The sequence below is a fragment of the Cyrtonyx montezumae genome, unplaced genomic scaffold (assembly GCF_038088225.1).
Source record: "Cyrtonyx montezumae isolate F1298 unplaced genomic scaffold, pur_monq_1.0 scaffold_5, whole genome shotgun sequence".
Classification (NCBI taxonomy): domain Eukaryota; kingdom Metazoa; phylum Chordata; class Aves; order Galliformes; family Odontophoridae; genus Cyrtonyx; species Cyrtonyx montezumae.
In genome coordinates, this window is record NW_027072056.1 from 294661 (window position 1) to 309582 (window position 14922).

Consider the following 14922-nt stretch of genomic DNA (forward strand, 5'->3'; position numbering starts at 1 on the left):
GCACACAAAGACAACGTTACATCATTTATGCCCCAACACTTTTCTCCCCTGGTTCCTCGTTGGCTGAGTACTTCAGGTTCACCATCTTCCCGGCGCTGAATCAAACATACACGTGCTGACCCAAAGCCAATGGTTGCTGGCTAAACACGTGTATCGCTCCTTAGTTGCTTCTTATGTTTTCTTCACACAGATCTTGTTTGTCCACTGCCAACATTGAGCAGTTTCCCCTGGCAAGGACTTTTCATTGCTAACAGCGTTATCACTGCTTGGGAGTGGGTATCCGGCTCATTCCGTGTGGCAGCACAGACAAGAGCTGCGTTCTCTGTACCTATAAATTACTCCACCTCCTTTATCACTATAATTACTTCACTATCTACTGAGCGTACGTCAGTGCTGAAAGCTCATCTAAAGGCCGAGTGAGGAAGACTATCAGAGGACCCCAACCCCAATGAAGTCCGAAGACCCCCGAAAAAGACTGTCAGTACCGATAAAAGCCGCTAGATGACAGCAGAGACCATGAAATCAAATGCTTCTCCTTCCAATGCAGGAATGACATTGCATTCCTACAATTCCCCCCTTTTCTTTTTGTTCTCCCCTGTTGATTTCTGTAGTTCCTTTTTTAAGTCTGTTTATATCATCATTTTCCTCTTCTTCGCTTTCTCCATTCCCTATCTCCTTTAGTATCATCATAGTTCCCGAATATGATGGTGGAGCCACTGGTGTTTGCTTCAATAGTGCTGTCTCCATTAATCGCTGTAGCAGTGTCCTCACACAGGGGATAAAAAAGCATCCAATGGCCTCCAGCACTCCTACTCCTGTAATCAAGGAAGTAAAAATGGATTCTAGCATCAAACCAGGACTCCAACCATCCAGTGACCACCACAGTTGCATCCCATGCCCCCATATCTGAGCCTGCTCCTGTGCAGGCACTGGGGTGTGTGTCTATGGGGACATTGTGGGGAAACTGTGGAGAGGTGTCTACTCCTGAACTTTCTGCCAACTCGTCAGCAAGGGTAAGAGCCCTTGTCATGCCTCAGTTACTGTGCCATGGGATATTTCCCTTCCTGTACCTCTTAGAGCACCTCTTTTCTGGCAGAGCGAACATCGTCTCTCCTGGCATGTCACTACGATATGTCACTGGGCCAAGGAGCTTCTGAAGTTCTTCCTTCAACCTTGATGAAGATAGACTGCTCCTTTGGCTGAGGTAGGTGACCCAAGGTGCCACGGTCTGAGCTCGAGCCACCCCTCTCTTAGGAAGGTGGGTCAGATCTTTAACCCACCCCTGAAATGGCAATGTTGTCTCTAACGTAATCCTGTCTGAGTTATTGGCTCTACCAACTGCAATGCACAATAGGCAGCCAAGAGCTGGTTCTCAACCATACTGTATCTCTCTTCTGCTCCTTGCCAAACCTGTGACCAAAACCCAATCGGGGTTTGAACGGAACTCTGGCATTGCCACAGGTCCCAACTGAAGCCGTCCAGAGTGGTATGAGCATCCAATTTGGCTGGGAGGGTAGGATCAAATCCAGCCAATGCCTGAGCTTGTTAAACAGCCAGCTTTGCCTGTTGGACAGCCTGCTGCTTCATCTTTCCTGGTCCCATAGTTGCACCTGTTTTGTGAGTCTACATATCAGCCTCAACAGCTGCACTAAATGAGGTCTAAACACCAATATCCGAATATACCTAAGAACTCTGGGAGCTGCTTTAGTGTCACAGGGATTGGGAATGCCTGAACCATATCTGTGATAGCATTGGGTAGTACTCTGGCCTTTCCTGACTGTGGGGTTAATAACTCCCAAAGATGGTACCTCGCAAAGAAATAGTATAGATGATGGAATAGTTTGAGTAGTTCTATATAGATAGGATACAAATAATACAAAAGAGAAGATGGCTCACCTTCAGTATGTCAAGGCTCTCAGGGGACCCCATGTGGGAGGGATCTCCAAGAAGAGATCCTTCCCTGGTGGTGGTCAGCCCCAGTGTCACGGTGTTATCCGTGACAGTAACCCAAGGGAAACCGAGAAGGGAGAGAGGAGAGAAAAAGAAACTGCGTCAGTGGCCGCGCGGCCGCCCGAGCAGAGCCGTGCTCCGGGGGAGGGGGGAAAACAGCGGGAAGAGATGGGTCTACAAGAAGACAACGGCACGATCTGAGAAGGAACGGTAACTTTACTAAATCTAATAAAATTGAACAATTGAGAGAGAGATAAAATTTCCAAACCAAAAGCTGTGAGCTTACGTTAAGGAAGAAACTGCAGGGGAAGCACACGTGCTGAACCTCCACGGCAGCCCAGAGCAACGCGCCCAGACCGAGCGCCGCCTGCATCCGGTGCGGAGCTCCGCCCCTCCCCTCTGCTGCTCCCACAGCATTAACTCCTTCACTGCTGCATGATGCTCTGATGTGGAATACCGGCATCAACACCACAAAACCACAACATTCCACCCCTTATTCCACATCATCACATCATGCTTAACACACATCTATACATAACCAAAACAGTAATAACATAAGTTACATAGAAACATATATATATATATATATACATACATACACATGTAATTACAGACTGCATTCCCCCAGTGTCAAATTCCCTTGTGGGACACACTGGACATCCCCATTTTTATCCATTACCCACCAGGTGCACCCAGGTCCCTGCGCAAAAACGGTTCCACGGAGGGGTTTGCCCTTTCCAGAGGCTGGAAGGACCCACACCGCTTTTCCCAACATGCTCCTCACATGTACCACAGGGACCTTATCTCCCTCTATGGTCTGTAGGGAGCTGGACTGTGTAGGACCCTCTCGGTTGACTTTGTTGACCAACCAGGTGGCTTCTGCCAGATGCTTCTCCCAGTGCTTGAATGTCCCACCACCCATTGCTCTCAACGTGGTTTTTAACAACCCGTTGTAGCGCTCGATCTTACCAGCAGCTGGTGCATGGTAGGGGATATGGTAGATCCATTCAATGCCGTGTTCTTTGGCCCAGATATCCACAAGGGAATTTTTGAAATGAGTCCCATTATCAGACTCAATTCTCTGGAGTGCCATGTCGCCATAGGACTTGTCTCTCGAGCCCTAAGATGGTGTTTCGGGCGGTAGCATGGGGTACTGCGTATGTCTCAAGCCACCCAGTGGTCGCCTCCACCATGGTGAGCACGTAACGCTTACCATCGCGAGTTCGTGGCAAGGTGATATAATCAACCTGCCACGCCTCCCCATATTTATACTTTTCCTATCGCCCTTCCTGCCAGAGAGGTTTCATCCTCTTGGCCTGTTTAATTATGGCACATGTGTCACAGTCATGGATAACCTGTGCAACGGCATCCATAGTTAAGTCCACCCCTCGGTCTCTAGCCCACTTATAGGTCGCATCCCTTCCTTGATGGCCTGAGGTCTCATGGGCCCACCGAGCTAAAAATAGCTCTCCTTTGTTCTGCCAGTCCAAGTTGATCTGAGACACCTCAATTTTGGCAGCTGTCAACAGTTTACGGGCAGGTTCGGCCCGGTTCCATGACGATTGATGCGGGGGACCCATGGACCCACGCCCCAGGAAAGGGAAGTGGGAAAGGGAGAAGGGAAAAGGGCAGAGGGGCCTAGGAACAAAACAGCGGCAACGATCTGAGGAGGAAAGCTAATTTACTAAATAAGATATCAGAAAACAAAATAACACAATATAATACAATATAATTGGAATTAAAGCTAATAAATCAAATAAAATGAGCAAGAGAGAGTGTCCGATAAACCGAAGGCCTTATGCTATCGCTGAAGGCAGACGGCAGCGAGCACCCACTGCTGAGTCGATGCCAAAGGAAAGAGAGTGTCCCGTGACCGCAGACAGTTTTTATCTTTCCCTCTGAGCGTAAACACGTATGAACACAAAGCATCGCACAGTCCTCTGGGGAATGGAGTTCTTCTTCTCTTCTGAGACAGGTATACCTGGAACTATCGATGATCCATGGAGCTGGAGCATTAACTAGTTAACTCTAAATGCACTAGATGATGTTATGATGTGGAATACCAGTACCAAAAATCATAAAACCATGACAAGATGAAACTCTCATAACCCTCAGATTATCTCACTGTCCATAAAATCTATAAAGGAATAAAAAGGCCAAGTGGCAGACCATTAAGGATTTGGGTTTTCAAACCTTAGCAAGGTATATCTTGGAGTATGAGCGCAGCCCACCCATGCTACTATCTGTCAGAGCACGCTAAAATGATTTGCTGACACACTGGCAGAAGTAAGAAAAATCTGGTATGGGTACAAAAACATTGTAGCCAACCTTCTAAATAGCTTGTGGTTCCCAGATGGGTGTACTGCACCAAGAAGCAGATCATTCGGGGAGAGGTGAAATTATAACCCCTATTGCCTTCCCTTGAAGAGGGACTGATACTCATTTATTTACGCGGGGTTTAAATATTTAGCTTGGCACTTACACCCTTAAGGAAACTACAGTTACCACTTCATCATTACAAGGAGCCTACTATTTATTCATAGAATCAATACGAACGCAAAGCAACAGCAATGATTCACTCTTTTGCATGCATCACATGGATCAAGGTGTAGAGATGGTGATCTTCTAGAGGAAGCCATCTGATTTTTTCAGGGTCAACACAGCTGCCCACATGACAGGTAGATGCGACACAGCACCTCTGAAACTAAAAGTTAAGTCTTGGAAGTGTGCAACAATCCAAGCAGGAGCTGAGTGACACTGAACATCTTTGGTGGGCTACTGCACTGACTGGTGATGGCACAGATGCAGACTGAGACCAGACTTCTAGTGGCATCCCTGGATCCCTTTAAACCTGAAACTGGAAATATTTATGGCTTAGCAACGTATCTTGTTTTTAGCAAAGCTTAAAGTACAGCACTGTGTAGCTCAGACTCTGCTAATGAAAATAATGCCAGGTAGTATTTCAACAGCATGAATTTGCTTTGCCCTGGCTGACCTCATCTCCTTGTGGGGTAGGAGCACCTAGTTTTCTTTAGCATCCATTTCTTTAGCAGTGGATCTCATTTCAGGTTTAACTCAATACAGAACAGCTGAGCTAAGATGTAGACTCATCTTTTTATATGCTTCAAGACTGAATCAGAAGCCCTACATGCACCTTTTCACTTAAACCTGCACTACTACCCCGTTAGCCTACCTACAAAGAAAGCTGATACTGACTTAACATTATTAGAATGAGATGGTGCACTGGTTATTCCACCCCGACACACACATCGCTGCTCCTGAGGTCTCTGGTACTCCTTCCCTCCCCTAGCTCTGCCCCCTGCACAATTTGCAGTCCCTTGGTTCCAGTTACCTTCAAGATCACTGGCAATACTTCTGTTGCCAACTTTTTTAGCACCTTAACTTTCTACCATCATTCATCATCGCCTTTTCTTCTGGCAGACATAGAAATAGAGACTGACATGCTGTAACATCTGCATTGCATTTAATTCCTTTTATTTTGAAACACTTTTGAAACACTACCTGCACGTGTCAGAATGCTCTGTGCCCCATTATGAACTAGACAGAAACAAGAATGATTAATGAAAATTAATCACACTTGGAATGAATCTCAGCAGATGCTAGGACTGCCAATGGAGCTCTTATGGAAAATAATGCCCTTAAGACAAGAAAGGGCAGCTGGATTCGTAACACGAATAATACATGTGTTAATACTCATCATTACCATCAGTACCAAGAGGCACAGCTGGCCGGACACCATGGCTTTGGTCTCACTCTTGTCAAGCAAATGTACATTTGTTTTTATTGTTGCTGAGGCTAAAGGTCCAGCAAGGCAGGACAACAAAGGTAATGCAGCTATATTTCTATAAAGGTAGTTGACCAGAAATTACAACAAAAAAAGTAGAAACCCAGTGTGCTGCACAAGGCATTGAAGTACAAGGGGTCTGAGAAACTAAATCCAGCATGTTTCTAATTCTCCCTTGTATCCCAAACCTCCTCACACCCAGGTTTTGTCAAGCATCAGTCAATAACTCTATCACTGCCTCAGAGGAAAAATCACAATAACTGCTATCTTGGCAAAAACACAGCAGCCTGTGTTTAATGTGTTAAATACTGATGACTCCCAGTTTCCAATACAGAACTACCTGGAACGCTTAGTGAATGAAGACTACTTCAACTTTAAAATAAAGAAAAAAGAAAGGTTATATATCAAAGAATAAAGACAGCGATATGTACCTAATTTTTGTTGAGGTCGTCAAGAACTGTGGTTGTTATTGAGCTGAGTTTTTTTCAAACTGAGATAAAATTCTCAGGAGAGGAAAAAGCAATTATGGTCATGAAGTATTTAAGGTTTGCTTCGTGCAAACTCTGGATATATAGGCTGGAAATTTGATAGCATAAGGGCTGATTTCCTCCTTTACTTGTTGTCTTACTGCTATATATCTCATGTACAGCAGAAAACAGTAAGAAAATTCCACCAGGAAGTGGGAAAGTTTCAAGAAACTAACATGAAAGCAGCTGTAAATTGAGAGACAAAAATCCTTCCTGCAGAAATAACAGCGGTATTTTAACATTTTTAAAATGCAAAAACTCCTGGCACGTTGAGAAGCTTGAAATGAGAATTTCTCTCTGGGGGTGCTGATGTGTACTGCATCGGCTTTGATGTCTCCTCTTGTCGCCCTGCCAAACACAGCAGCAGAACCACTCACACTCTGTAGCAGTCAGCACCATGCTTTTGGTGACTAAACAGCATCATGGATATCTCATGTCCGCAGTGCAGGAGGCTGCTCTCGGCAGGAACATGGAGTCACAACATTAAAAACCACAACTCCTATGCACTACGGAGACAATTCAGGTCCAGACTGATGCTGAAACCAACACAATACAATTTTCTGAACGGTTTTCTAACAGAAGAAAGGGAAAAGGAGAGGGAAAGGGAAAGGAAATCAAAGCCCTATTAGGTTTGGGCTGAATTATTTCCCTCAAATTTTTATTGTTTCCCAGACTTTCATTTTGCAAGAACTAAATCCTGTACAGAACTGGACTGAGCAGAGGAGCTCCCTTCAGCCCCACCACACAGGTCCCTGTGTGCAGCGCCCCAGCAACTTCCCCCTCTCCACTCCAACTCCCCCCACTCCAAAAGCCCCAAGAGGAGGGGCTAAGACAGAAAACAGAGGAAGGGGGATACAGGCAGTTTCACTGATTTCCACTTGAGCTCTTTCCTTTTGTTCAGAGCAGATCTAAGAATTTGAGGAATTTACCACAAATCCTGGTATTTGAAGTATATCCTTGAGTGGTCCATATGTTCTTCCAAATTCTTTCTCAAATTTGAATCTCTCTGTCATCAAAAGGAAAACTAAAGGAACATGACTGCCAGCAAGCAGCACCTTAAAACAAAAGTTACAGAAAAAGCAGTGGCTCTGCCAGCCAACAACATCCTTCTTTTCCTCTTAAGGAAATGTCTGCTTGCTGCGTTTTAGGCTGTATTCTTTCAAGGGGATCATTACATCAATATTCCTTAGTAAGACAAGCAGGCTGTCACTGTAAATTTGACATAGATAAATATTAAACTAGATTTAAGATGCTATTTTTACATAATGTGCTTGTAATTATTTGGCTAACAGCAATCACTGTAATAGAGCAGTGTAGTTAGTTACTCAGGGAAAATTAAAATCAAATCCCAATCTGACAGTCACTAAGAGGCCATCCAGGAAATCTAGCTGGGTTCAATGGAACAATTTACTTTCTACTGCCACTATAAGCATAAACAGTCCTGGTCCTCAACTACTATTCTACAATGAATTGGGGTTGTCAGGCACAGCAGTGATAGGACAAGGGATAACAACTTTAAAACAGAGAAGAGCTTGAGAGTAGATACAAGGAAGGAATGATTCAATATGAGAGTGGTGAGGATGCCCACAGAGCTGTGAATGCACCATCCACAGGGGTGCTCAAGACCTGGGGCACTGGCTGGGGCCCTGGGCAGCCTGGTCTGTTGTGGAGTGACGTCCCTACTCATGGCAGGAGTTGGAATTGGATGGTCTATAAGGTCCCTTTCAACCCAAACCATTCTACTGCTTATGACTATAGTCAGAAATACATACATACGAGGCTCAGATTGTTTCAAAGTGTTCTACAGGTCACTAGCAGCTTGCTACAGCTACAGCTTACATTCAAAACATTACAGACAGTTGGTTGCAATTCAAGTCAGAGTTTCAGGCTTTGGAACTCATTAATGCTCCTTTCTAGAAAACTCCAAGAAAAGTTAACTGTGTTCCTGTTACAGCAAAAGCAAAGCCAACTGGGACAGCATCTGAGATGCTGGTTCATTACTGGTGCAGCCCAATCCATTTTGCACCAGCTGCATGACCCACACTAACCAAGTGCACTTCTATATCAGGCCACTTTTTTACTGAGTAAATAAAGGATCATCAAAGTGCACTGTTTTGCACTCAAGGACAACTTCCTCTCCAACGTCAAGTCGTATGAATACTGATGCAAGGCCAGTGGCCTTGCATAGCATCAGAATATAGCAGCAGAAATGCTTTTCTTACAGCATTATCCTTTGAAGAATCAATTGGTTTCAGCAGACATAAAAATAATTGATGGCAGTGAGCACAGCAGAAGCAGCTGTCCTAGCATCCCCCCTCCTCTTGCCAGGGGCCAGGCCTTTAGGAGATGCAGGGCAAGGCACGCAGTAAGGTCTGGGGCTATGCACGCAGCTTCAACTGCTGGGGACAGGGAGTGATGGAAAGCAGAGCTCCTGAGCACACCAGAAGGAGGCCTGGAAAAGTGTGATGGGCCTTAGGAAGTGCTGGCTGCAGCAGTGACTGCAGAACCCAGATCGGACTGACCGTTGTGCGCAGGGCAAACTGGAATCACGATTTATCCACGTGATAACTCCCTGACCAGAACCAGAAGTGTCCTAAGGGCAGGACAGGCTGGATCGATGGGCTGAGACCAACTGGAGGAGGCTCAATAAGACCAGGTACTGAGCGGAGGCACAGACCCTGGTGTGGGAATAGAAGAAAGTGTATTTCGAGCAGAAGCTGTGGAACAGCATAAACAGCATGAGAAAAGAAGGCTGAAAAACAAGGACGCATCCAGAAGAAGAGGAAAACAAGTTCAAGTAAGCTGTGGGATGGCAGACCCTAATTGGTGCAAGAGTGCATGGCTTGGAACGACTCATGCAGCTGACCTTCAGCAGAGAGTCTGCAGAACTAGTACGATGTCACAGTCAAAAGTTACCTCCTCTGGGATGTGTTTTGCAGAGCTGTTAACTGCTGGGAGAGTTTTTAGAGTTGTTTTTCTCGAGGCTCTCTGCCAATGATTGTGCGCTGTTTTCTGTACGCCCCTGTCTCAAACACTACAAGAATAAGGCTGCCTGGGTAACAAAAGGAGCATGGTTTAACCATACTGGTGTAGGTCATGACTCTGGCCGTTTCCTCCAACGACATTTCTCTCTAGAAAATGGATAAGGATGGAGACTCTGCAAAGCTAATAGTCAGTCCTAGACCACAAACAGGTTTTAGACTAAGTTCTCATGACCCTGAAAAGGAAGAAATGGTAAGCCTAAACCCTGGGGAGATATAGATTTCCATTGGGGATAACAGCATTACCTATTTTCTTTGGCAATCTCAAGGCAATTCTTTGGCACTTTGAAATCATCACTTAATATACTCTTATCTTAAAAAACAAAATAAAACCAAAAGTCTGAACAACAAAAACCCATTTTTGGATTTTACTGGAGGCTATATTTACAGCTCTCCTGAGCTCTGTGCTGTTAGACATGTGGTAACTTGCGGTCAGAATACAACCACGAAACTAATAAGATGTTCACAAATGCTTTCAGACCGTACAAGAACAGCATTTTCTCTGAAGTATATTAAGTACATGCTGATATTGACATTTTTTCAGAAGTCTATAGAGTTGACATGTGGCTTCTCTATCAAGTCCCTCCTTGCTGGGATTTTCAGTGTTCTTGCTTCTCACTGCACCCCTGTAAGATCAGCCAGAGTAATACTTCCCATTGGTACACGTTGCTTTTACAGCCAGAAATGAAAACAGAATTCAAAGTATAAAAGCTGGGATGGTTTAATATAAAATCTTGCTCCAGGAGCTCAAACTGCTTTTCAAACCAAGGTTTCTGTATGTCTCTACAAAAAAAGAAATTAGACATTGCCAAATGGCGTGTGAATTTATTTCATTTAAATACGGTAAATCATCCATTTAAATACACACAACAGAAACTACTGTGTGTAAACCCCATCCCTCACACTATACCTCACACAGTGTCAAAACCTCCATTTTCACCATTACGTTGTACAGTACCAAATGCAATCAAACACGTAAATGAACGGGAATGCAACAGAAGAGCTGCACGTTCAGTATGTAGTGGAACAGGTAATGGCATGACCCTAGCCAAATGTACTCATCAATCCCACCCAACCCAATAAGGAAGCGTGTCAGTCAGCTCCTAACTGCTCTGCAGGCATCCAAGCACCACCCCAACCAAAGGACACTGCCCGCCTCTCCGCCTCTCCTATTGGCCAGCCGTTCCTTCAGGCCCTCCTCTCATTGGTTATCGCTGTTGCCTGTCATATGCACGCCCCCTCCCTGGTCTTTTTTCCGGATGAGCTCTGCCCCCATGATTGGCCACACTCTCGTTCCCGCCCCCTAGTATGAGCAGAGTCAATTGGCTGCTTTGTCTGTCACTGAAGCCAGGGAGGAGTGACGATTGGAGGAGCGGGGCCATGCAAGTTCTCCACTGGTTAGAAAGCGCGGCAGCCTGCTCTGCGCATGTGCAGAACCGGTCGTGGTGCCTGGGCAGCCATGCTGAGTGAGGGCAAGTCCGGGCAATGGCAGCGTGACGTCACTGGACGTGACACACAGCGGCCGTCACGTGAGCTGAGGAGGCGGTAGCGTGGCGCTCGGGATGGGGTGACGTAGGTCCTTGCCGGGCTGCCGTGCTGCCGTGCTGGGGGGGGCCCGTGGGGCTGACGGGGCACAGGGTGTTCTGTGGGGTGTTCCTCTGAGACTCGGGAAGCGGCTCCGAAGGGAGAAGCAGGAATGCATTTCACATGCAGGAGGCCCTCGTGCTGTGTCACGAGGATCAGAGCGGACCCCTTTGCTTTCTGAACTTCTCAGAGCAAGGAGCTGGGCACATCGTATAGGGCAGAGAGTCTCTCCAGCACAGCAAAATGCAGATCTTGCTGTCTCTGGGCTTGGAAGTAACTTTCAGTGCACTCAGGATTGTGCCAGCCCCTTCAAGCTGTGTCTTGCTGGGGTTTTATGCCATCCCATTACTTCTGTGTGAATATGGAATTTGCATAGCTGGCCCGTTGCTTTTCCCTTTTTGGAGAAGAGCAGCCAGGGCTACCCGTGATGTCCTTCACTTGGATGGAAATGCATCATATAAGGTACAGGACTTGATAGTGCTGTTCCTCTGTAGGGTCCGTGTAGAGCTGGGATGGGCATCTCCTGCTACTCCACTGGAAAGGGCTGTACCAGAAAGGCTGAGCTGTATGCTGTTTCCATTACTTTGACAACTTAGAAGAAGGTAAAACTGGTGTAATTTGCATTTGCACTCCTAAAACCTTTTTTGGTATGTTAAAGGTTTCCTGTGTATAAAGAAAAAACTATTAAAAAAGCAATCCATTCCTTGTGCACTCCTGGAGATCTGCAGTACTCTTAAGTGTGCATTTAAAGAAAGAAAAAAGTAATAATCTTACAAGAGCTTTCAAGAAGCAAGCATCTGCAGCAGCTCCCCAAAGTTTGGGGGAGATTTTTATTACTGTGCTCTGACTGCAGGAACAGCAGCAGCTTTGAGACCTGGATGGCAAACTGACCTGCTGATGTGGTTCTTGTTTGCTTGTTTGTTTATAAATATCTGAATTTGAGGTGGTTTTGTTTGTTACTTTTCCCCTTGTTAGCGGTTTGCGGGACAGTCTGACCCAGTACCGTGAGAATTGAGGCAGGGGACCCACGGGCCCACACCCCCGGGAAAGGGGAAAGGGAAAAAGGAGAAGGAAGATGGGCCTAGGAACAAAACAGCGGCAACGATCTGAGGAGGAAAGCTAATTTACTAAATAGATATCAGAAAGGAAAATAACACAATATAATATAATATAATTGGAGTTGAGGCAAATGGATCAAATAAAATGAGCAAGAGAGAGAGTGTCCGAAAAACCGAAGGCCTTACGCTAACGCTGAAGGCGGACGGCTGCAACAAACACCCACTGCCGAGCTCGGTCCCGAAGGGAAGAGAGAGTCCCGTGACCGCAGACAGTTTTGATCTTTCCCTCTGGGCGGAAATATGTAAAAATGCAAAGCATCGCAAAGTCCTCTGGGGAATGCAGTTCTTCTCTTCTGAGACAGGTACACCCAGAACTATCAACGATCCACAGAGCTGGAGCATTAACTCTTTAACTCCCAATACTCCACATGATGTTATGATGTGGAATATTAATAATACAACAAAAATCATAGAACCACAACACCCCTACAGGTTAAAAGCACTGGGAGTGAAGTCAAGCTGGGGAAGAACTTCTCTAGGTGGGCAGAACAAAGTGCATGAAGAGGAGCTGTGCCAGGGCTGCAGAAAGCCTGGGTCCTGCTGCATCCCAAAGGAAGCAGAGATGATGGGTTTGTGTGGCTTCAAGCATGAGCTCAGTGTTCATCCTTCATCCCTGGATAGAGCTGGTTTTCTTGCCAGGAACAGTGGCTAGGATCTTGCTAACAGATATGGAAAAGATGATTCTTTCAGTGTTTTTTGAATGAATTTTTAAGGATGTCTGCCATATGCTGTTTCCAAGCTCAATCTGCACTGAACTGTTCAGTATTACACAATGACAGGGACAGATTAGCACCTTTCATTTGCCTATGAAAATTAACACATCCTAAGAGGACATTTCCTGAGCTACAGATTTCTTATTTAGAAATAAACGTAGATACATGGAGTTAAAAATCTTGGCCTGAAATAAGGTGGATGAGTTTTGTTACTGATTCCAGAGGCCTTAGAATTTTACCCTTTTTCCTTAGGTGTGCTTAGAGTTACCATTTCTCTCATTTGTCTTTTATATGATGATTGTTTCATTCTGATGGAATGGTCTCCTCACAGCCTGCTCTCAACCCCACATCTCATCTCTTTGCTCCAGGGCTTCCTCACAGCCATGAAAGGTTTTTTTTTTCTCCTCCTTTCATGCATAACGTGGCCTCTGGGTTTGTTTGTTCTTCTGTCTTCCCCTGAAGCATCAGGAATTGGCCTCAGCTGGAAATGGGCTGTTGGATGGGGTCCACAGCTGCTTCTGGTGGTAGCAAGAAACTTCTCCGCGCTCCTGGCTGATGTGTATTGCCCCCGGTCACATGGGCAGGGATCATTGCCATTTGCTTTTGTAACGCTTCTGTCTTGTGAAGGACAGAGCACACAGGTGTGGTATTCGTGGCTTTTAGTCCTGTGTGCTCAAAGTCTGGAGCTTGCAGTAAGGCAGGGGAGGTTCCTGGATGCCTTGTGGTGAGGAGTGCTGGAGCTGAACTTCCGACTTCAGCTCTGGGATTGCTGTGTTGGCGTGGGCACCGTGGTGCAGCCTGTGTCTCGAGCTGTGTGTTGCGATGGTGTTAGCTGTGGTGCTGTACAGAGCCAGTAGATAGGAGATGTGAAATGAGTCTTTGCACTGCCTGTGCTCACTGAAGCTGCCGTGCAGCGGAGGAGCACGAGGAGCAGTGTTCTCTCTCTCTCCCACTTCTGGTTGCTGTGCATCCATCAGGTTAACAGAAGGGAGCAATGCAAGTCAGTGTGTCTGTGTATTGCAGTGTTCTGTCTGAGAATATTAAGGCCAGGTTCTCATTTATGCTGAGCCCACTTGCAGTGTTCTGGCAACATAAAGATGCCTTAACAAGAATGTAAATTAAAGCCTCCTTATACTTCTAATAGTGTTTGTAGTTTCACTTGGCTGCAGTACAGGAATGACACATGTCTATACAAACTGCATTTGTCATCCATTTGAGATGGCTGCTGATACTCTTCATGCCCCCCATAAGCTAAGCCACCAGTCTGCTACAGTCCCAGCTTCCAACCTCCTTAAAACGAGTCCTTTATGTGAAGCATCTAGACCAGAATTTAAGATAAAAATATTTTTTCACCCTTTTTCCACTGCATATGACCTTATATTTGCCTGCATAAACCTATAGTGAGTGTTCAGATCCAAAATGCTCAGCCAGACTCTTCTCATCACATATGTTACTTCAACTGGAGAGGAAAGTCTTTGTCAACGGTTTACAGGCAGGTTCGGCCTGGTTCCGTGAGGTACAGGGGACCCACGGACCCACGCCCCAGGAAAGGGGAAGGGGGAAAGGGAAAAGGGAAAATGGAGATGGGCCTAGAAACAAAACAGCGGCAATGATCTGAGGAGGAAAGCTAATTTACTAAATAAGATATCGGAAAGCAAAATAACACAATATAATACAATATAATTGGAATTAAAGCTAATAAATCAAATAAAATGAGGAAGAGAGAGTGTCTGATAAACCGAAGGCCATACGCTAACGCTGAAAGTGGACGGCAGCGAGCACCCACTGCTGAGTCGATCCCAAAGGAAAGAGAGAATGTCCCGTGACTGCAGACAGTTTTTATCTTTCCCTCTGAGCGTAAACACGTAAGAACGCAAAGCATCACAAAGTCCTCTGGGGAATGTAGTTCTTCTCTTCTGAAACAGGTATACCTGGAACTATCAATGATCCACGGAGCTGGAGCATTAACTCTTTAACTCTAAATGCACTACATGATGTTAAGATGTAGAATACCAGTACCAAAAATCATAAAACCATGACAGTCTTCCATCTCAGCATGTCTTATCTGATGCAGGACACCCTTTCATTTTCCTCGTTAAGTAAAAGATCATCTCTTGGGAGAAAGCCTGTGTTATGAGATCCTGGAGCAAGATTTTATAGTAAACCATCCCAGCTTCTATACTT